The following is a 25960-nucleotide window of genomic DNA, read 5'->3' on the forward strand; positions in this document are numbered from 1 at the left end:
GGATGGCGCTAAATACAGATGGGGTCTAAAATGTTTTCAGATTCTCAATAGTCAAAATTGCATATTGATTAAATTGCTTTCATAGTGTAAACTCATATTTGGTCATGTACTCAAGGCCTCAAAAGGCTGTTTACTGACCTAACATATGATCATTATGGGATGTGTAGTGTGATATTGCACCAAACCATCAACGTTCTTTTGCTTTCCCAGTCACTCATAAGCTGCATAACATGGGTTTGCACATTCAGTAATACTCAAGCATCACACTGATGGAAAGTTTAGACTAAATAAGATGACAAAAACACATCTAAATACAGGCCCATAGCCAGCCTAGTAAAAGGGGTGGTTCTTTTTTTCTGAAAAAGTGGACTTATGAGTTGATTGCTTTATTTTATATTTAATTATCAGATTTAAACGCTGCTTATTAATGACATTTTTTGACACTATTTTTTAGCTAGATTAGCTTGTCGGATGGTCCTTATGACTTTTTGATGTAAACAAAAAAGTTTTCTAAACATTTAGAATAAAGAAATACAAATGCTAACTCGTATTTTTCATTTATGATTAGAAATTAAATTAAATTAAAAACTGTAGCCTATGGTCACTTTACTTATGTCATATTGCATGTTGCACAGCTGGATGTTGGACTCATGAAAAATAACTGTTTGCACTGGGCAAAACTAATTAGCTGAAGTCACACCGAAGCAACAGCCAACAGAGGATTCCGCTTAGTCCTAAAGTCTTTTTCGATGGGTTACGTTTACAATTTATGATGGCATAGCAATGGGGAAAATTCTGGATCTTTGTCAGTGAGTCTTTCGAACAAACCGAACTCCCCACTGCCTACGGGCCTGAAATAGCAAGCATGCAATTTTGCTATAAGACAAACTCATTTTAAGTTAAAAAAATAAAAAAGTTATTATTAAAACGAAGTCATTCCAGTCATGATGTCAAACTAGAAAGATGAATATCTGTTGGTTGCTTTCCAGTTTTAATTTTTTCTGTTTAGTCAAAAATGGTTACAAATATATTAAACCATAACACAGTATTTTAATTTATTATTTTGAAAGAATTACATTTATTATTTTAGTTTTGAATATAATTTAGATTTTTTATTTTCAAAGAATTGAAAATAATATTATAATAAAATAGCCTCAATAGATTTATTAATAAAACTAAATATAAATATTATAAAAAATACAGTACATTGTTTATACTATAATATGATCTTTTTCCCTAAAACATAATTTTCCCTAAAACAATAAAAAAAAAAAATTCTAAACATAACAGTTTTAATAACTCATCTCTAATAACTGATTTATTTTATCTTTGCCATGATGAGAGTAAATAATATTTCTATACAGCTTAAAGTGACATTTAAAGGCTTAACTAGGTTAATTAGGTTAACTGGGCAGGTTAGGGTAATTGGGCAAGTTATTGTATAATGATGGTTTGTTCTGTTGACAGTCGAAAACAAATATAGCTTAAAGGGGATAATAATTTTGTCCAAAAAAAATTTTTTTTTTTACTTAAAAACTGCTTTAATTCTTGCCAAAATAATACAAATAAGACTTTCTCCAAAAGAAAAAATATTATCAGACATACTGTGAAAACTCTGTTAAACATAATTTGGGAAATAATTTTTTTTTTTTTTAATTAAAAAATTGGATAAGTTTGTGATTTATTACGCTGTGGCAATGCCTGATGAATAAAGAGACTAAGATGAAGATGAATGAATAAAAAAATTAATAAAAAAATGTACAATGACAATGTCTTTTCTGGACTTTAAATTATAATTAAGTAGCATGAATGGGTAGCTTAGTTATTAAAACTAAATATACATATACAAATAAATATATACATAATATATTAAACTGTAATACTTAGTTCTCTATATTACATCAATAATATTATGATAAAATAAAATTACTATAATAAACAATGATATATATAATGAAAACATCCATCAATAAAAATAACACAAAATCTAAAGTTTAACCATAAAGTGAGGCAAGTAAATGTGTGTGTGTCTATTTAAGTTTTGCAATAAGCTCTTAAAGAATGTGTAAATGCAGGTGCAATTTAAAGTTCACCTGTACGGATGTAGGTATATTCATGCTGCAGTAATCACCTGTCTGTCACGCCGCCTCCATTGCACTGACAAAGAAAATGACTAATGAGCAATCTCACACAATTGCTGTCTGGCCCTCAGTCGCACTAAACCTCAACACACACTCCACTTCTCAGTCATCTGTAAAGGAAGCTTTAAAATGGGTCCTTGGTTATGATTTCACTTTTTAAAAAACCTTTAGTTACTGTAAACCAGAATTTGTGCATAGCAAGTTATGACAATCAAAGTTCAATACAGGTAGTTTATTTTACACAATTAACTTTTTAAGGCATACAACAATCGTTTGGAAAAAATACTATTAAAGTTTATTTCTGTGTTTATGACACCACAAATCCTACAATTTAAATAAACCCTGCCCCCATGCATGATGTTTCCTTTAATGGGCTCTAGACTATTAGCCAATCAGAACCCACTGCACCAGCTGACCAGTGTGTAAGTGGCTTCACAGTACCAGAAAGTTAAGTAAGCGTTTGTAGAATGATTTTTTATTAAGTATGAACACTTTTAATTTACCCCAACAACACAATCAAGCCTTTAAAAAAATAGTTACATGACCCCTTTAGCAATTCAGCTGCAATGCATTGGATGGTCTATTAATTGTAACTACTGGCAAATGCCGTAAATTAGACTGTTTACACATTCTCTAACACCTAAAACACACTCTTTCCTCTCTTCCTCTTCTCAAAAGTTGACCTAAAAATATCACAATGCAGCTATTTAGTGATGTGACCTGAGTGGCAGGATGAACTTTCCTCTCTGACCTCTAACGCCAGTGACCCCAGCGCTGCCATAATGGAGACAGGAAGGTATTAAGGGGTCTGCTTGAGTGGGGGTGAAAGGTGAGGATCACAGGTCAAGCTCTAAAAATGATGGCGACGCACAGAGAGGCATTATGGGTGACTCGTCATTTGATGAAACCTCAGCTATTTGCTGAAAATTTGGGAGAAAATGACCTGATAATTACTGCCATAATGAACTGGTGCCGACTGTTTGATTTCAGCCTGCTTTGTTGGACAAGTAACATGTGCAGGTTTGTGTGGGAGTGACAAATGTGTGATTTTATCATTGAACATGGAGTTTCAACACTTCTGACACTGGTGGAATGCGGTTAGGCTGGTTCTGAAACATGGGTCTTTTCATTGGGAATTGTGGAATTACTTTTAAATTACTAAGTTTATGTAAAGAATATTAACACATATTTTTAGAGTTAGTCAGTATGATTAATGTGAGTGGCTTGCATAAATATTATTGTCCTCGAATTGAATTATGAGGGTTAAATGACAAATGGTTATATCAATAATATAACCAATAACAATTTAAAAGACTCTTCAAGTAACATCTTAATTTAAATGTACCTGTTCGGGAAACATATATTTAAGTAAAAATTGTTACTTTAAAAATCCATATTTCTTTACATTTAAGATTTTAATTCTGCCTTCAAACTAATTATATATATATATATATATATATATATATATATATATATATATATATATAATATATACATATACATGTATACACACACACGCACGCACGCACGCACGCACGCACGCACGCACGCACGCACGCACGCACGCACGCACGCACACACACACACACACACACACACACACACACACACACACACACACACACACACACACACACACACACACACACCAAAAATTTTATGCAGAATTAATGTTAATATTGTATGTATTTTATTAATTTTAATATCACCTTTTTTTAACAATTCTATATAAAATCAGCTCAACTCTTATTTTAAGCCCTGAATTGTGCAGGTTTTTGTTAAACATAGCTGTTGACTTACTCATCCTTAGGATAATCCAGATCCTTAAGGCTGATTTATACTTCTGCGTCAAACGCCAGCATATTCTACGGGCGCTGACGCATAGGCCTTTGCCGTGGCCATCGGCGTCAGCACCTCTCAAAAAATGTAACTACACGTCGCAACGACGCGTAACGCAAGCTCTGTGATTGGTCGGCTTGGTAGCGCTGACGAGTCTGGGCGGGACTGAGAGCCGTGTGAATGGTACGAGCCTGATGGAGCGATTGTTCACAAGTGTGGAGTCTCGTGAAGGAGCTCTAGATGAAAAGTTTTGTTTGTATCCAAATCAAAGATTTTAGCTGAAAAGATGGTCTATCTGCTCAGGAGTTTAAAAAACAACCCCTTTTAAACCTCTTCAAATGTTTGGACAACATTTCACACTTTGTTTTTAGTTAAAAATACCACTCATAGAGCAGTTAGATCATTTTATTTAAATTTATAAATACTAAATTAAACTAAAATCATACTGATATTATACTCCTCGATACATCCTCGATTCAGTTGTGAATGGTGAACAAGCCTGTTCAGATGTCCATTTGAATCCAAATGTTTAATCAAGCAATACGCATTGAAGGTACAAGACAGGGTCACAAACAGTAGTTACGGAAATTACAATGGACGGATGGATGGACTGGTGTCAAAGCACACCGGGGGCTAGGTGACCTATGCGAGGATTAAGAAATGGAGTATGTGTGTATATGTGTTGTCACTGGGTCAGTGAGAACACCAGGGGGCTGATACGCTGAAGCACTGGCTGCCCTGAGCACATCAGCGGTTTGTATGCGTGTGTTATTGACCTGCAGGTCACAGTTAAGCCTGAGGGGGTTTTACCAACATGTAGACTTCAGGAGATGAACCCCTGTCAACTCAAATTCTCTATGGGGATAGCAGAGCACCCCAGATGTGTGATAACCATGCCTTAAATGTAGAGTTCACTGCACAGACCCGTGTAAGAACACAGTTAACTCTGCATTACTACATACTGATGCAGTGCTTCCTGAGATTTTGGAAAGGTATTTATTGAAAGGGTCAAAAAAGCATGTAGTTTTGGGTATTTCCATGCAATATTGACTTCGTAACAAAGTAGCCGCTTTTAAAACCCTGTTAAAGTTCAGATAAAGCACTAATGGGATGATCCTCTGCATAGTAAACAGACTGAAATCCTTTAGTAATCTGCTGAAGTGGATGCTGAGGGGAGAAGCCAAGAACTGACCTTGATTCCCAGAAGGCATACAGAAGACTCCTGATGAGTGAATGAGAGTGTGACATCATATTACTGGAAAAGGTGATAATTAAAGGGTATGAATGCCTTAATTTTGAATGTAAAATCATATTTAAAAGTTTATGTTTTTAAAAACAATTTGGAACATCATTGCAGAATTGTGCATGATAGATGGATGGACAAGAAGATATTATGATAAAATATGGTAAGTTTCATAGTATAAGGAAATTTCAGAATTATGGACAGACAGATGGACCAATGGAACCAGGATGGATGGATGTATAAAACTTAAGAATGATGGATATAACTATGATGGATGTATGTAACTGATGGATGGATGGACAGATAAATGGACGAGCAGATGGACAGATGTAACCATGATGGATGGATGGATGGATGGATGGATGGATGGATGGATGGATGGATAGACAGATGGATGGATGTAATGGGCAAACAGAAAGAGAATGGATGGATAGATGGAACTATGATGGACCAATGGACGAATGGATGGATGGGTTGATAAAACTATAATGGATAAAAAGATGGATGGATGGATGGATGAATGGATGAACGGATAGATAGATAGATGGACGGACAGATAAACGGATGGATGGAATTGCAGATTAATAAAATGATAAATCAATAGACAGTGATAGAGTGATTAAAAAACTAAGATGGATGGATGATGGATGGAGACAACTATTAAGAATGAATGGATAGAACTTTGATGGACAGATGTAACTATGATAAACCAATGGATAAATAGGCAGATGAAGGAATTAATAAAACTATCAAGGATGGACGAATGGATGAATGGATCTATAATTAATGGACGGACGAATGGATGGATGGATGGATGGATGGATGTAATTTCATATTAATAGAATGATAGATCAATAGTAGTGTGATTTAATATGGATGGAAGGACGGATGGATAGAATTGCAGGTTAGTAGCATGACAGAACAATAGACAGTGATAGAGTGATTGAAAAAACTAAGATAGATGGCTAAATGAATGGATCGAATTGAAGATTAATAGAATTATAGATCATTAGATGGTGATAGAGTGCTTAAAAATGGATGGATGGATTTGATGATTAATAGAATGATAGATCAATAGACATTGATAGAGTAAAAAAATCAGATGGATGGATGGATAGATGGTATTGGAGAATAATAAAATGATGAATCAATAGACGGTGATGGAGTGATTGAAAAAAATTGGATGGATGGATGGACAGATAAATGGATGGATGGATGAATACATAGATATCGATAGGTTTCAACATCTTCTTTTTTCCACACTGCCCCATCCACATTAGAGATCTGCCAAATCATGCAAGTTTTGGGACACAGCCTTTGAGTTTAAACAAAAACATGTTCTCCTCCCTATTGTCCCGTTTACTTCTTCAGACGGACCTTTCCTGACCTCAGTTATTACCAACCACAAATTCCAACCCTCAAAACCCCATTAGCCTCTATATGCGCTCTGACAATAACCCAGCCCCACACACACTCAGGCCACGGCTCCATTATAAAGACCCTATGGACCCTCCTCCTGAGTCCTTAACACTCCCGAAAGCGGCTTCTCTGGTTTTCTTTCTTTTCTTCTCTCCTGTCTATCCAATTCTTCCTCTCTCATGTGCATCTTGCTGTGCCGAAGGTATGGCCTTTTGAAGTGTGCTGCACTCTAATTGGACAAAAATGTAGTGTGGGGCTCGCCAGGTCATTATTACCCACGCTGACCCCCTTGATGGCGGCCAATCCGCATGTCGTTAAGGGAACTTGCCGTTCCCACGACGATGGGGGACATAGTGCTGGGGGTCTGGATTCCGTTAGCTTGTCCCGTAAAAATCAAGGCCCATTTTAATCAATGGATGGAGAGGTCAGTTCTGGGCGTCCAATTACAACACCAGATGTTGAGCAAGGGTCACCCTGAGCAGCTCATTAAGATTGTTCTGGAGCACGGATATTGAGAGCGACTGCTTCTGTTTGAGCTATGTGTGATTTTTGCCAGCCGCACAGGCAAACTGTGTTCATGTCGGATCTATTCTGTGATGTGGACAACATTTCATCTCTGCTTCTTATTTTGACAAAACTGACCTCAGATCAGTTTCAGCTGGTTAACTTCAATGTTTAAGAGATCAAACTCTTTTTTAACACTTTTGCTTTTATACACGTTATACAGCCATGAGATCTAATAATATACCAAAAAATAATTGCAGACGTACAAGCAGAAATGTCCAGCTCATGTCATCAGCTGATCAAATAGTTTCTTTCAATGTTTCATCATCAGACAAGGTCTCCAATTGATCTAGTAAAATTAAGTCAATGATTACTTTCTGCAGTGTTTACACTTGCATTCACATCATGATGAAGCCTATTGCAATGAAGTTACAAGTATGGTGCAAAATCAATGCCAAAAGTGTTTGAAATAAGCAGCTTGTTGAATAGCACTTTAAAATACCAATGCTGACAATTCATCAGGAAGCGCAAGCGCTTGTTAATTCAATGCATTATTTTTTCAGTTAGTGCTATTCAACAAGCTATTTATTTCAAATTGTTTTGGCATTTATTTTGTTCCATATACATTTTATTTCCAATTATGACAGCAAAAATATCCCTGTATGGGTTTTAGTTTTTAGTATAATAAAATGTAGTTACCTTTATCTCATGTTAGCAAATGTGCTATTTTTCAATCATCAGTGTGGCCCATTACCATAAATGTGACATTGATTTTATACAATGTTCAAGTAAACAAGAAGTTAGTTAAATCACTCACACTCCAATTACACTCCATTTGTATTTCAGTGTTTTGCTCCCTACATTTTTTATTTTTGAATGAAGCAGTTTGCAACAATTCCATGCTTTGAACATAAGAGAACTTTTTAAAGGGGTCTTTTCATGTTCCTTTTTAAAATATATAATATAAGACACAGGTATCTCCAGAATATTAGAATCAGTGAAATCCACATTATTCATTATACCATATTGTAAATCTAATGGTGTAAGTCAAAAGACAAAAAAGGCAGACTGTTTTCAAATATACCTGACAAGAGTCTAGTCGTCTATCCACGTTTTAGGAACAACAAATATTAACTTGACTTCTAGTTGATCATTTGGTATTAGAAGTGGCTTATATGAAAGGCAAATGTCTTTAGATTAGGATCATTTTAGCAAAATAAGATAGGATCATGCCTTGATTTTTAATGATTTAATTAGGACAGTAAGGTTTGACTTTGCTTAGACAAAAGTCAGACCTTACTGACCCGTACTGAATGTAACCCCAAACCATGATTTTTTTTCACCAAACTTGACTGATTTCTATGAGAATCTTGGATTCATGTGGGTTCCAATGGGCCTTATGCAGTATTTTTGATGATTGGGATGCTGTTCAAAAGATGATTCATCAGAAAAATCTATATTTTGTCACTTTTCCAAATGATCAACTAGAAGTCAAGTTATTATTTGTTGTTCCTAAAACTTGGATAGATGTGCCAAGACTTTTGTCAGGTAGTGTATCTTTAAAAAAAAAAAAAAGCAGATTTTTATAAACTGTAACTACCAGAGCAACATTACCAGAAAACAACTGACAAAATTACAAAAAGTGCATTGAACCACACATACTGTATATGATCAAAAAAAAGTCATTGAATTATTGAAGTCTTTCTTGCATATTCAGCTATAACAAGCTTAATGTTACGCAAAAATAGTTTACATGGAATTCAGCCAAAATCCCTGTAAAGTCAGTAATTAAAGAAGCTAAACAAAACAGTTCTCCTGACACTGGGCTTTTCTTGTCTCTGGTAGGAGATCTTAAACATCCTCATTCCTGCCTCATGCAATATCATCTCCTGGCTGTCTATCTGCACTGTCAAGCCTATCGCTGAATCACTGTAAAACACTGTGGGTGGAGGCGGGAAAAGGACCAAGTTTCGGTACAAGATTATACTCTATTTTTTTTTTTTTTTAAAGAGCACAGGAGGGGTGCAGTCAAGAACAAATGCTCTTCCCAAGCTAACACTCCTTATAAAAGGATACCAGTTAAAGAGCTATTAGGGAAAGAAGGTGGGATCCAATTCTGTTCTGAGCTACAGTATCATTCAAAAGATTTTATTTTTAAAGAAATGAATACTTCTATTAATTTAAGCTTTAAATAATGATGTGATAAATACATAAATTATAAAGTAATACAAATGTATTATTGATATTAAAACCTTTTGTTGCAAAACAATTATTTCATATGTAGTACACATTTTCTTTGCTAAACTGTAAAAAATATCTGTTAATTAACGGGTTCTGAATTTTTTGTATGTTTGTATGTATGTTTTTTGTTTAATTTTGTTATGGTTGTGAATTGCAATATGCGAGTTTTATTTTTGCACTATCCACTTTTCATACTAAAAATCAACTCTACAGTTTAACTAAATGACTTTCAGAAAGATTTTGTTTTAAATTGAAATTTCATATAATATAATATGGAGCTATGTCTTTAAAATAACAGAATATACTGGCAGCTTATTACCTGGTTTTTATTCTGTAATTTAAAACACCAACCCAGACAATACATCACTTTAAACTATTTAAAATGTCAATTTTTCAAAGGTTTCAAGATCAAAAGCTTTCGGAGGATAGATCAAGATCCCATAATGCAAATCAAAAGTGTAAAAGTGATTTATAATATAAATTCAATTAGATCCACTTGTTTGATAAACAAAGTATCTCATAATATATCTACTAACAGACAGAAATAATTTGTTTACAAACTGTATTGTAAATAAATGATATAAATATGCATATTAGTCAATAAAATTACAAAAATTACTAGAAATTAAAAAAATATCAGTGTACATTATGTATAAACATGCAAGTAAATAAAAGGGCAAAACAAATCTGTAAAAATCTGTGGATTTCTTACACATATGGGTCTATATTTACCTGCATTAGGCAAATTAAACTATAAACTTATTTTAAAAGTGAAGCCTTTTCACTTCTTTCACCATTTGACTAATCCATTAGCTCCAAAACATTATTTTGCCCAGGAGTTATTTTGACTCTTCTGTCCTAGAGCTCTTTCAAGACACACCTGAGTGATTGACACACGTTTGTTCGTCAGCATCAGTGTAAACGGCTTTAGGTGCCTTAACATCTGCGCTCAGCACTCATGTAAAAGTTACACCGAAGGATTTTTAGCATCTAGCGTCTCCTGAATTTCCCCTAGAGGAAATCATTCCCATTACTGACACCACTAAAAGAAACTGCCTTGCTTTTATGCTGTCAGCTTTGATCAGCACATCCCAGAGGAATCGTCTAGCTTCAGCATGTCAATCATAGAGAAAAATACTTCAATCGTTTCCGCCATTGTTACTGTTATTAGGCACATTCATGTAGATGCATGATCCACTGATCTGATTAGCCACTGTATCTGTCTTCTTTCCCTCTAGGAATACCCAATGTTCTTTATCCATTTTTTCTCTTTTAAACATTCTATTTCTGCTCTCCAGGCTGGGGATCTCTTTACTTGAGAGACAGACACACATTTACAAACATGCCTGCAGCTTTCAATGTACAGTTCCCAAGTGTTCGCATTACAACTGCCTACACAGCTTGATTCGCAACAAAGAAAGATGTCATTTTAAGATGCAGCATTGATCCTAGAGAAAAAAAACTTCTTTATTTCTTACTTAAGAATGTATAATTAAGGCATTTAGAAACAAGCAAACGCTTAAAAATTGTCTTATATTTCTTTTATAGATGTTCCAGTGTCATCTTTTGATCTTCAATTTGTCTCTTTATTTCTGCTCTATCCTCTTGATCATTTTTGCGATCAAGTAGCACTGTTTATGTTAGACTGTTACTGTGGGCATGAGCAGGCAGTATGTTTTTGTAATTTGCAATGCATAATCTGAATATCGGCACTGGTGGCATCCGTTGGCACAAGGCCGCATGCCAAGCGCCTTAGTGTCCCACCACTGATGATATACAGCCACATCACACTGCTAATAGCGTAAATAAAAAAATAAAATCAAACACGGAGAGCTTAAAAATCTTTTAGTAATCTCTATAGCGTAATGTCTAAAGTAATGACAAAGCTGGTGAATTTGCTCACATTTCAAGATTAGAAGGCTGAACGGCATGAAATGCCATCAGTCTACAGACATTTCCCAATATTTCTCTGTTGCAATCGGGATATCACAGGATATCAGAGGTGGGAGTAAGTCACACATGTGCATGTCACAAGCAAGTGATAACCTTCATAACCTTCAAGTCTCAAGCAAGTCTAGTCAATTTTTGTCAGACCCAAGTCAAGTCAAGTCACTGCTTATTTCAAGTCACGTCAAGTTGTAGCTTGGTCTAGCAAGTCACTTTCAAGTGAATCTAATTATATGTATATTATTGGGGGGAATTATTGAATCAAAATGATATTTTTTTCTTTATTGCAAAAAACATTATTATATTAAAAGTAAAGATCATCCTCATCGAAGACATTTTGTACATTTTAATAACTACAATAAAAATGTTTTGATTAGTAATATGAATTGCTAAGAATGAACTCTAAAGGCAATTTTGAACCTTTAGATTCCATATAATATATATAGCCCATTTACACATACGTTACAGATTTTTGAGATATATGGTCTGAAATGGTTTTTTGTTTTGCCTAACTTCATTTTTCATTTTCCCCCAATAAAATGTTTTTAAAAAGAAGCATGCGAGTAAAAAAAAATGGAATATAGCATTTAACAGGTTAGTTTAATGCAATCTTTTTTTAATCATCTTATGCCCTAACATGTCAAAAACTTAAAAGTTAAACATTGGCATACAAATACAATACTATCAGTGCTTCTCACAGATTTGAAATATACTTGCAGTGGTAGCCGGATTGTTTACTTTTACTGGGTTAAAGTAAAAAAAAAAAAAAAAAAACTGTCAAAAAAGACATCCACTTTCTCTTACCTATTCAGGAGCCATGAGCACCCCTGACAGGTCAAATCTGCTTCTCTCTCTTTTTCAAGTTCAAAGCAAGCTTGAATGCAAAAGCATTTTATATATGTATATAAAATAGCCTATGTATTAGCCTAATGACATCATCAAATTAATAAAATATACAGCAAATGAGAAATAAAAGACAGAACAGAAGTTCTGAAAACAGAATATCTCTAAAAATATTCATAATTAATTATATTTACAAGATTTAAACGTGTAGATTATTCAAAGAAGGCAAATGTTTTGATTAATAATGGTGTAGGTATATTTTGCAGCCATTTAAGAGCAGTCATTTCATCCTCTTTAAATTTACTGAAGTTTTTCTGAGTCATTTAGATTCAAGAATGAATTATTGAATGTTTCTCTCGCGACAAAGCCAAGCATTAGGCTTAAATAAAAAAAATGCAAAAACACATACGATTAACAAATGATAACTTTAGAAAGCAAAAGTCAAATCCTGGACATTTTAGGACATTTAGAAACACGGCCAGTTGAATTTGTTTAAGTCACAAAGGGGCATGTCTTTGTGGATCTGCAGTGCGGAGATGCTGACACTTCACGGGCGCACAGAATGAAACGAGTAACTAGAGAGGATTTTCCACTATATTGATCGCGGATGTTTGGTTAAATTAGGCGGATGCAAAACAGTGTTACAGAATGATAATAACTGTAAAAACCGTGGCACTAAATATACTTAGACTGTCTGCCCAAGTTAAGTATAGTGTGTGGCATACACTGAGTCAGACTAAATAGTATAAACTTTGATTAGCCTTCTTGTTTGTCATCTTTAAACCCGTAAAATAGGCTATCTTTGGCCTATTTGGTCTTCCATTTTTCATCACCTCATTATCTGATGGCCGAATAGCAAATAAATTGTTCGAATGAATCGTTTAAATGAATCTAATGAATCATTTAAAGCGGTTAATTTGAACCAAATGATCCAGTCCAGATCCAGTTAATACTGTGCTTGCGTGACTTAGAACTTCAGTTTTTGTTTTGTTTTTAAATGCATAATATACAACAAACAATTGTGCATTTAACAAAAACTAGTTATTTCGAGTCATTTAACTCGTCCAAGTCAAGTCAAGTCGAGTCTTTTTTGGATATTTGTCAAGCAAGTCTCAAGTCCTAAATTTTGTGACTTAAGTCTGACTCGAGACAAGTCATGTGACTTGAGTCCCCCGTCTCTGCAGGATATCACAATAATTAACCCCGAAAAAGAAAAGGCAACACAAACACTATCAGATAACTGTTGTGTTTTCGATAAGGAAAAATGCTAAACATATGCAGGCATTTCTTTTTTCTTCTTCTAAATTATTCTGCAGCAGCGAAAACAGGAGACTCATTAGAAACAAACAGATGGCCAACCAAAAAGTAACTCATGGCTATACAAAGAGTGGCCAAAACAAAATACATACATTCCTGATATAGGTACTATCCTTATAAATAAACTGCATAGTTGCAATCTACACAACTACATTCTCTCCTGAAAAAGCCTCAAAAGTACATTATTTTGTCCAACAGCCGCAATATTTGTCAAACTGTAGTGAGTTTATTGATCTGCTGTCACTATGTGGGCGGAGTAATACACAAGGGTGAGGAGGCTGTACGAGTTTTGATATTGCAGAATATCATACAGCTATCAGCCATTCGAGATTTGAGAACCAGACAGAACTATTGTATAAAATTATATATATATAACAAATAAAAAAACGGCATACAGAACAAACCAACAACATATACAATGAATAATAAAACATTTTAGTGTGATGGATAGATTACATTTATTATTTTTGACATTATTTTGTCAAAAATAAAAACAATGGCAAAAACAATAAATGTGCACAGTGACAAAGTTTACATTTTGCAGAAATAACAATTTTGAAAACATATACTATTGTTCCAAATAATCCAATACAGCCAATATATTTATTGGGAGATGCATACTACCACTAGCACTGATAGAAATGCATGCTTTAACAATTCACACACAAATGTACTTTGCAACATTCAAAACCTGTCTGACTTCCAGACCCACAAGGAATTTGCAGAGCTCCCCAGAAAACTGCACAGATTTCCAGTGAACTGGAATACCAGTCATTCACAAAGTTCAACATATTATTGTCCCTTTTGTCTTCACTCAAACATCAAGGATGTCCCATGGTAATTACTATCCATTCAATTTAGTTTAATTTGTATGATCTCATTTACTCATTGATTTTCCTTTGGCTTAGTCTCTATTACAGAGGTCGCCACAGCGGAATGAACCAGCATATTTTTTACACAGCGGATGCCCTTCCAGTAGCAACCCAGTATTGAGAAACACCCATGTTATGATACTTCAAATTGGGTATTGACTACACTGTAGCTGTTTAATTCCATGCTAAAACACTTGACAATTTGGGGGAATCAAACCCAAAGGCCATAACACAATCCACTGGACCTTCTGATTGCAGGCCATGCTTTCTGACATTCATTCACCTAATGATTACCACTGAAACTGACTGACCCTCTCGACTGGAAGAGAAACACATAAGGAGAGATAAGACTGTGAGACCTACTTACCACATAGTCCTAAATATATCCACCACTGACCATTTTCAATACATCTGAGCTTTCCCATAGAGATTACATGTTGGATGTATGTGTGTGTGTGTGTGTGTGTGTGTGTGTGTGTGTGTGTGTGTGTGTGTGTGTGTGTGTGTGTGTGTGTGTGTGTGTGTGTGTAGGCATGTCCCAGTTTTAACTGGGTCTCTGCTATTGAGCATTCGGGTGATCTACTAATACAAGTCTGTAAAATTTAACATATGACTTTTACAAAATAAGAAGAATGAAATTAATAGATAACATTTACATAATGTTATTAGCATTTAGGGTTAAACAAATATATTGCTTTTCTGACTAACCAAATTATAACCAATATTTTCCAACAACGTCTGATTCTTATTAAATGCTTCTTTTTGGTGAAAGACGCAGTAAAATTATAGTCTTTTAAAAAGCTTGCATTAATCAACAATGTATTTTAGTAAATTAAAAACATTCAAAGTGACCAATAAATTTTTCAATGTTCATTCATTCATTTTATTTTCGGCTTACGCCTGTTTCACACCGCAAGCGAAAGCAGTGCGCGAGCAGCGTGTGCGCAGCGCGAATAGAGAGCAGAAGCAGCACGCAGGCGTTTGCCTTTTACACCAGATGTGTCTGCAGAGCACAGCTCTTCGGCAGCTGCTGCAGAGATCAATCTATTTCTGTCTATTCTATGTAGTTACATATCTCTCTCTATACAAATACACTTATTCAAAAAACTTTTTATCTGCACTAAGGCCCGTGGCAACCTCCTCTTATGCTGTTTCTTAAACCTACAAGTCTTTATTTTAGAAAGTATATAGATCATACAGTACTGTATTCTCAAGCTCTGTCCAGCGGCAGAGTAACAGCTCGTGCAAAGGATGAGACGGACAAAAGTAATTAATGCGTGCCCTTCTTTTACTTATTTTTGTGTTGTCAGGTTCACAGTGTAAACAACTCTCGGGTAGAATAACTTGAGTGAACATAAACCAAAGCCGAATAAAAACTTTCTTCCTCTGCTTCATCTACACAGCACACAGTGAGCTCACATCATCTAGCATGCATGTCGAACTACCCACAATACACTTCGCTATACAACTCCCATAAACAGCAAGTCTTAAAGCTGCCACTTCTATTTCCCCTCTCCTGCAACACTAGCGTGCAACTTAAGCAAAACTGATACTAAAATTGTTTTACTTTTGTTTGTTTTTTAGTTCAGGCCTAAATAAATGTTTGTTGCAGGTTTTTAATCGTTTAAGTTCATTTGATTGACCATATATAAATCAGTTGATATTATTAACCCATTTATTGGGTAAAACCTTCTACTTTTTACTGACATTCAACGTGTTTTGGTCATTATCAATCCACTGTCACTTTAATTAAGCGTGAGCAGCACGGCAAAAATAGAGCCGGCGCCGAAACTATCGCGGCACTGCTGCTTCAGTGATGCTCTCACCTCGCTCTGACACGCTGCTGCTGCGTGCAGTATGAAAGGTAATGGTAATGGACGCCGAAAAAACAAGCGCTGCTCACATGCTGCTGACGCTTGCGGCGTGAAACAGGCTTTAGTCCCTTTTTAAATCTAGTGACGCCACAGCGGAATGAAACGCCAACTTATATATATATACACACACACACACACACACACACACACAAACACACACACACACACACAGGCGCAGTGGGTAGTCTCACAGCAAGAAGGTTGCTGGTTCGAGCCTCGGCTGGGTCAGTTGGCATTTCTGTGTGGAGTTTGCATGTTCTCCCCGTGTTCTCATGGGTTTCCTCTGGGTGCTCCGGTTTCCCCCACAAGTTCAAAGACATGCGGTACAGGTGAAATAAATGAGCTTGTAAAAATTTAAAAATTTAAAAGTGTATTGGTGTTTCCCAGTGACTGGAAGGGCATCTGCTGTGTAAAACATATGCTGGATAAGTTGGAGGTTCATTCCACTGTGGCGACCCCTGATTAATAAAGGGACTAAGCCAAAAAGAAAATGAATAAATATATACACATTATATAGTAAGCTTTTTTAAATCTAACCACATTTAGAATAACGTTAACTGGACTAATGAACTCAAATCTGGCTAACGTTATACTATTTTTTAAAATTGAGCCTACTAAAAAAACAAGTAATATTTTAAAGATACAAACTAAATGAACAACATTAATAAGTTGTGGAATTAGTAGTTCATAATTAGCAGATCTTTTTCTATTATTACTAGTATTATAAATTTAAACACCATAATGAATCTGAATCAGTCACTAATATTCAGCCCTTAATTGGAAGAACTAGAAACCTTTTTTGCAGTTCTTGCTTTGTGTGTGTGCAATCGAGGATGCGAACGAGTAAGTGTGTCCCACTGTGTGAGAAAGTGACAGCTTCAAAAGTGTGTTGCGACAGGCATGTATGAATGCATGCGCTCTCAGAATTTGTGTGACACGGAGCACAGGAGGAGCCGGGCGACCTTTGACCTTCCATGTCAGAATCAGACAATCGTAAAACAAAGACAAGAGAAGCTTCGAACCCTTTTCACCTCAACGGCATCGGTAAAAATCAATGCATGTGTGTTTACTTTTGCGATAAGAAGTAAACAGAGTAAAGCGCAGGAATTTCTACTAGCAATAGATGCCTGGCTGTGTGACCTCCAAACACAGATACATGCATGTGTGTGTATGAAGTTGAAGGTGTTAGATTACAGAAATAGAGCGGTCTGTGTGTCGCCGGTGTTATCAGTAGCTAAGCTCTTATTAGCTGTGTGCTTTGAAGATGTCCTAATAGCTCTGCTTCAGGGGATACAACTACAGAGTCTCTCTTTCACTTATTGATTTATTAAACAGCGGGTTTTCCCCATCATAACACTCTTTCTTTAGCCCTCTTATTCACATTAGATTGTCTAATAAAGGGATTCTTGCATTAAAGGTTCACCTACTGGATGAAGTGTTTGTTGATAAACTTCTGCCTGTCAGTAAAGTTGAGCTACCTTAGGTTTGCAGGATACTCAAATAATATGTGATATGGGATGTCGAAATATCGTTCATTCTTACAATATAACATTTCCATAGAAAAATACTTTTTTAAAATCATTTATTAACTTCACAATATCACAATAAACAGGTAAAGGATTTTTCAGATCTAATTCATTTTAATTATTCAAATTAATTATTTTTTTAATTAAATTTAAAAAATGTCAAGGTGCAAACATTTAGCCTTTAAAACACTATGAATGAGTGAAAACCTCAGCACATATTCTCACTATTCAGACTGATTGGCTGTTGTCACCCAGCAAACAAACAACATCATAAGACATTAATATTAGGTTAGATTTAGGTTGCCAGCGTCTAAGGACAATGTTATTTTGACGTTCAATAATGACATAAAACGACGTTGACACTTTGTTGATTTTAGGTCGTGTTGGAAAGTGACCAAAATCCAACGTTGAGCCAACATCTTAAACCAACATCAGATTGACGTCAAATACTGACATTTATTCGTCAGGTATGGAAATCAAAATCCAACTTCTGATAGATGTCATATTGGAAACATCCACATAACATCAAGCTGTAACATTATTAGAAGTTGATATTTTGCTGTTTTTAGGTTGAGTTGGAAAGTAACTAAAATGCAACATCTGTCCGACGTTGGACATTGACGTCGGTCTGACGTTGACTTCTGACATCAACCTGATTTTCCTTTCCAAACGAAATGCAATGTCCCACAATGTTGGGGTACAATTTTAATCTGACCTCAAGTGCCTGCTGGGCATTTTCCTCTCTGGTCTCAACTCCAGCTATAAGTATTTATTTTCAGCTCTGTGTTCATCCTTGGGTCGCTCCAGCCAATAGCAGAACAGCACCTACTTGGGAGGTGATGGGTAAAGATAGCAAGGCACCATCTGATTGATCTAATTTAGATAATCAACCAGTACATTAAATAAATGTAATTTATCACACATCTGTGATATGTACCATATATTGCATGTACTATTATATCGATGAAGACAATTTTGTGATATAAAATGTGCAGCCTGAAGCTGCTTGATTATGGTAACAATCCTAAGTCCGTTAAAATCGATAAGTAGTGGGCAATAATATCAACATCTCATTTCAATTTAGATATTAAAATAATAAAATAAAAACAGTAGATATAACAAAAGCTCAAAAGTAATTTTAACAGGAAAAAAAATTATAAATGAAATGAAATTGCTGGTAAAGACAAGTCTCACGAGTTTAAGTTTTAGTGTCAGGCCTGTTCTGTGAAAAGTGGTATCAGTGCGACAAAAACGGCTGGCACAGTTGTGTTTGTAAAATTTAAGCACTGACTTAAATTTAAGCACTGATTTCGATACTTAAGCAAAAATAATGTTATTTAAATTAAGCAACAATCATGATAGTCTATCAAACTATTAAAATAATTGAATACTTGATTGGTGTGAATGGATCAAGAGCACACAAGAAGAAAACATGCAATTTTAGCTATTAAAGTATTTGCATATTCTACTAACTTGCATTGTCAAGCCATCTGATTCATTATGGAGTATATTTTAGCCTTCTAAGAAAAAACGACATGGCTCAGACCTTCAAGCTTCACACGGCACGACAGTCAGGGGTGTCCTAGCTGACCTTATGGACCCCCAGAGCCCGTCTGACTGACTCTGTCTAATTCTCAATGCCTAGTAATCCATTAACACGGTCAGTTAAGTTTGGTGGGAAGCAAACCATTAACGCATGACAGACAACAGTTTGCTAAATAGAGGGGAAATTATTGCTTGTTTATTTCCTGCGCACTAGAAACATATTCTCACCAGAAACACAGAGACAGGAACAATATGCTTGCGAAACGTTTCTTGCCCTTTAAGTTGACTTCAAAGGAGCAGCAATAATTATAAACAGGAATAAAATCATAATTAGAGGGAGCATTTCATTTAACTAATTATATCACTTTAAGTATTATAATTGTATAATATGAGCTTCCCGAGGACTCTCAGGATTCTCCTTAATTAAAGGCGAAAACAATATAGAATACTAAAAGACATTCATTTATTCAGATGTAACAGTGTATTTACATTTAAATTACTTCTTTGTACTGTTGAAACAGTTATGTAGTTAACTTGAATAATTTTTTTTTATAATTTTTTTATAAAATACTGAAATGCTTTTCCATATCTCAGTTAAATGTGCAACTAGAAGTGAGACGTGTGCAGGATTATTTCTAAAAAATAAAAAACTAACTTGTATTTACTTATGGTTTTTACTCAGTGAATTACAAATGAATATATATAATAGTACTATTTGTAATATACAATATCACCTTTAAGCATTAGTTGGAATACAGAAAAACAAACAGATTAAAAAGAAGAATAAAACATTAACACTGAAATAAAATATTAACATTACATGAAAATTTAAAATGTTGCTTTGGCTACTAGATAAAATAAATTTAAAAGTTTGGACGAAACCCATAAATGAAAAAAATAAACAAAGACTAAATATTAATATAAAAATATCCTAATTGTTATGATAACCAGCAATCGAGCAGTTGCAGTTCTGAAGAACTACAATTCGGCCACTGAACTGAACTATAACTCCCAGAACTTTTTGCACTCATCAATTCCGGCCATAGCTGACAATAATCCGAATACTGACACACACACACATAGCTATAGCTCTCTACACTGATTACATGGAGTATATACACCTCACATTCACATACACATTGCTGAGTCTTGTTTACAACATTACAAAGCATTTTTCCCGTTTGCTTGCTGTGTTTTCGATCCTTGTCTTGTTTACCGTTTTGATTCTTTTCCTCCTGTCCTGACCATTTGTCTGTTTCTGACTATGCACTTTGGATTACCCTTATGTTACTGTTTTGGACCATTGCCTGCCTGACTTTTCTTGTTATTAAACTGCACGTGGATCTTTGTTGCAAGACAATAATAATAAGACTAACATTAAAATGAAAACTGAAGATATGAAATATAAAATGACATTATACAGTTAATAGTAAAACACTGGGGCTCTTTTCTGTGTGTCTGAGCATTTGAGTGACAACACTGGCTCAACGTGTGTTTGGGGGTGGAGCTACCTAATTAACAATCCAAAGAAGGATAATAGGAGTTCTCTGAAAATAACTGTTTTGAAAATAAATAACTGCAATACCTTTTACTGCCACCAGAAAAATAAAATCTCAATTTAGCTTTAAGCACAACCATTTTGTCACTATAGGTGCAAGTTAATCTCCTTGTCTTTAAGATAAAGATCAGCACTGTGCAATTAGCGGATTTCTAATTAACTAATTTCTAAATGGCCGATCCCTAACCCAACCCATCAACTCCTTTTATCGGCAAGGCAAAACACAAGACATAACCTGTTTTCACATTCAACATACTACCAACCCAAAGCTCTCACGATTGGATTTCCAGTTTTAAACACAACCAAACTTCTTTAATCTCCAGCCAACAGTGCGCTAATGCAATAACTTTAATCAAAGAGATAACAGTGCGCTGTGACACTGGAAAATGTCCCATCACACTTTATACATTTCTGGTGTTTCGGTTTAGCAGAGAGTGTCAGAGATTGAGTCCGACTGGATTATTATGGAAGAATCTAGGTTACATACAGTTGAAGAGTCCATTCGATGTTGTATTCTTCTCTAATTTCCTGTCAAAAAATATTCAGTTATAATTTAATCACCCTTTACTTTTTTCGATCCTTTATAGTTTCTGTTTTCTGTTAAACACAAGAAAAAAAGAAAATAAAAAAATAAAAATAATTGAAATCTGTAAACATCGACTCTCCTTGGTATTTGTTGTTCCTACTATTGAAATCAATGGTTACAGGTTATCAGCTTTGTTCAAAATATCTTCTTTTGTGTTCAACAGAAAATAAACTTTAAGGTTTGAAATCAATTGAATTTGAAGCAAATTTTAGTTTTTAAATGAACTATCCCTTTAAATCCTTATATCACCACCTGGACGAATGTGTACACCAAAACAGTAGGAAACGGATCTAAAGCACACACTTTGGGGAATCCAAAAATGAACTGCATCTCTTCTACTAAGAGCTACTGTAAACTCATTTGGCACATGTATATATCATTTAATGGGGGTTTATGATGACACAATACGATGTCTGTGTTTGTTATCTGCACAGCTGTGTGGTTGTTAATCTCCAGATGTTATCTCACCATTGATGGAGTCATATCTTCAGGCAGAGCTGGAGGTTTTGAAGGGCTTTTTCTACCTGGTTCATTCACAGCCTCTCTCTCTCTCTCTCTCTCTCTCTCTCTCTCTCTCTCTCTTTAAGATACTTGATTGCACTATTGCTCATTCATACAAACACTAAATCACTCAAGATGAGAGTATAAGAGTATAAGTGCTCTTCGGTAAATAGATGTGAAATTAGGCAGTTTATTATAGTTTTATTGTCATACACAATGCCATTCACAAGTATTTAAGCCGGACTAAGCCAAATTTCCTTCAGCTTAGTCCCTTATTTATCAGGGGTCAAACAGCAGAATGAATAGCCAACTACTCCGCCATAGTTTTACGCAGCGGATGCCCTTCCAGCTGCAACCCATTACTGGGAAACACTCTCACATTCACACAAACTCATACACTACGGCCAATTTAGCTTACCCAATACACTTATAGCCGTGCCTTTGGACTGTGGGGGAAAATGGAGCACCCAAAAGAAACCCACGCGAAAACGAAGAGAACATACAAACCCCACACAGAAATGCCAAAGGGTTCCGCCAGGACTCAAACCAGCAACCTACTTGCTGTGAGGTGACAGTGCTTCACAGGTAACATATAAAACGTAGTATGAACATTGTATTTTGAATATGCTACCATGGTACTATTATGCTTTTGAACATGCATCATAGTATAATGATATGTTTCAAAATGAACAATATTACCATTCACACAGCCTGCAAAAGCTTAAAAAACAATCAAATAATGTTTTAAAGGCAAGTTTCGAAAAGATCTGTAATTGACTTATTATGAAACTATGTACTTCATAAATGCGAAAATTCAGTTCAATTTGACTCACTTTGTCTCACAGAACAAAACACTTTATGAAAAATAAAAGTGCATAACAGAAAGAGACCAAACACAAAGAAAGACTGTTAAATAGCTTTGAATTGCTTGAGATAATATCACAGATTTTTAATGAGGGGCTGAAACTCTCCTCCCTCTCTACGCAATCTCAGGATTTATTGGGTGGACCAAATATTTACACAAGTTTTTCTGCAAAATCCTGCTTGTAGACTTCATTTTGTTTTGTTTTTTGCTATTTTAAAATTTTGGCAACATATTAAAAGCACAAAATGCAACTTTCACTCCTAGAGGGTGTGTATTCACAACAAACAAAGGAGCAGTTTGATGACGCCATGACTGAATGTAGAATTATGCAAGTTGTCATCTTCATTGCTCCAGCAGAATCAAGTACATGGATGATCCAAGATATTGAAGACTTATTATCATGGTAGTATGAAGCAAAATAAGACTAAGAAGCAATTGAGAGACGACAATGAGAGATGACAAGCTCGACCCAGCATTAAAACAGCAGAGCTTTAACTATGCCATAGGCCACCTTCTGGTTCCTCTGGATGAGGGGTTTATTCATACAAAATACATTTTAGGGTTCTGCTCTAATGCTGCTTTAAGTGTAATTAAATGCACAAATTATCAAAGCATCTTTGGCCTTTTCCTGTTTGCTATAAAACCAAACTGGAAATCGAAAATGTATGATGTCATCAGCATGGCCACACAGGACTTAAAATTGCTTATTTCTCTAGATTTAAACATTCTTCATAACACTTGGGATAATGTAACTGCATAAGTCAGCAAAATATATAACACTTTTCCAGTGGTTGTAGGACATTTTAATGAAAAAAATTCATATATTGTGCCTTTACCACACATTGGACCCACTGAGCAAGATTTTTAGCATGAGCTGTTTTTTTCACATTCGTGTAAAACTCATACTCATAAAAATTTGTGCTAAATGTGCAAATAACTCACTATATTTTAAATGTTGTATTACTAATCTAGGGCAAAAGCTCAGCCAAGATGATATGGAGGTTGCAAATGTTTTGAAGAATACACATGTAAGATACAACGGTTAGAACAGCCCTTCAGTAGGCATGTACTGTAAATGTACCCTTCGTCACTGCATCCTCAAGCAGACTATAAAAAAAGACAGACCTATGTGATAAATGCCACCATGATCCCATATTACAATCCACATCTGTGTGTGGTCCTGAACAAATCCATGATTATCTGTAAGTCACTGCAAACGAGAGGTAAACGAAAGAGCAAGACAGAGACAAAAGTACAACAGCCAACCCAAGAGGACCAGATCTCATGCTCCAAACTAAAACAAAGAGAGGAGAACAAAAGGTAGAATGAAAAAGAGGAGCACAGAAGACTGAAGTGTCTGACTTTTGCAGCGGAAAGTCCTCTTTCTTCTCCTGGACAGCTGAGGCTCTTATTATGGGATTAAAGCTAAACATTGGCCCAGTGGAATGTTCTGTTGGTTTGGGCTGTGATGTGTGTGTGTGTTTGGCCGATTGCCCAGGGTGCCAGATCAGTTTCGTTGATGTGTGTGTGTGAGGCGAGGAGGGAGATCTATAAGGAACAGCTGCCGTAAAGCGCAGAGGGGCACTTAAAGTACAAGGTGACTCTGACGGATCTCTTAAAATATGACTTGCCTCCAGTGCGTTTGCCACCTCGAGTGCCCACAGACCACACCGCAACAACACACACTGTATTCCAGAGCAAGAGCTAAAGCCATCGGTCACCACAACCATGCTCAAGAGTTAGCAAAATGGCACCAATGCCTGATATTTAAATGTAGATCATTATCGACCACTATTTTTATGTTATAGCTATCTTTAATAGACAAATGTTAACATGTCATTTTAAAAATAAAATAGACAATACAACTCAAATTTATAAATCAATCCATTTAAAACGCAACAACTTATTTGAGACATATCCAGAGTTTCTACAGGTTTCATAAAAAAAGATCTCTAAAGATGTCGTTTTAAATTAAAGAAATTTGTGTTTTTGAAACTAATGAAGACAGCAGAAGTCAATAATTCATTTGAATTATTTAGCCTGACATGTTTACTGCTCCAAATTTTTTATAAATATTTCTCAAAATAGAAAATAGTCTTTAAAGGGGAAAAGTTTTTTTTTTTTTTTTTTTTTTTTTTTTGTAAGTAGAAAAGTAGGCCCATGCCTACTTTCACATCTTACAAATGACGAGTTCTTCCTTATAACTGTTGGTATAACTACAGCAGGTAGCTTTTGGAAAGACATTCAATGCTCTACACTTAAACTATGGATGGAATTCCTGATTGAGAATGTGTCATGTCAGAAAAAATGAAAGCCAAAATAAATGGCAATCATGTGAAAATGTATATATGGGAGAATTTTATTTTCTTCACTTAAACTAGGGCTGGTTGACTAATCGAAAGTAATCTAAATCAACATTCAAAACCTCTAATCGATCTAATTTTTTCAAGCCAATTATTTCAATTAGTTTCCCTACCATGTGTGGAGTCACGTGACCTCATTCTGTTAAGGCTGAAATATATTTATTATATTTTGATTTATACTTATTATATTATTATGATATTATACATCTGCCAAGGCCACAAGTGTCCAGCGCAGCCTTTGCATACCCGCACAGTCGCACACCTATCAAAAGAACGTACTTGCACATCTTAATAACGCGTAGCGCAAGCTTTGTGATTGGTCGGTTTGGTAGGGTTAACAACGGTGGGCAGTGCAGAGAGCCGTGTTTTAGGCAATGTGTGTTTTAATTTCAGTTGTTCAGCGTTGAAGCTCAATAAATAATCATAGAGAGTAGATAGTGTGTGTTTCCTTCAACTATTATAAAATCAAGTTATAGACCATTTAAAAATCTCTCACTTGTAATATGAGAACATATTTACAAAACTTGTCATTGAACTATGAGGGCAAAAACATAAAATAAATAAATAAAATATTCGTTCATTAATCTTTATCGAGTTAAAATGTTCAATTAATTGAGATTTTGATATTAGGCCAAATCGCCCAGCCCTAACTTAAACTATAAAGTGTCTATGCTGTGGAAAAATCCAACTTACAGATTGCTAACTCAGTTTAAAATTGTAAGTTAGGTGGACATATTTTGAGCTCAGAGTTGAATTTACCCATAAAACAATTTAAC

At 35.2% G+C, this 25960-nt stretch overlaps 1 long non-coding RNA gene across 1 annotated transcript in view; it reads right to left on the reverse strand.

Moving 5' to 3' along the window:
* Positions 1 to 25960, reverse strand: part of LOC137488668 (uncharacterized) — a 108002-nt gene that overhangs the window by 30867 nt on the left and 51175 nt on the right. The gene's annotated exons all lie outside the window — the stretch shown is intronic.

This window comes from Danio rerio, chromosome 20, assembly GCF_052040795.2.
Source record: "Danio rerio strain M-AB ecotype USA chromosome 20, GRCz13ab, whole genome shotgun sequence".
Classification (NCBI taxonomy): Eukaryota; Metazoa; Chordata; class Actinopteri; order Cypriniformes; family Danionidae; genus Danio; species Danio rerio.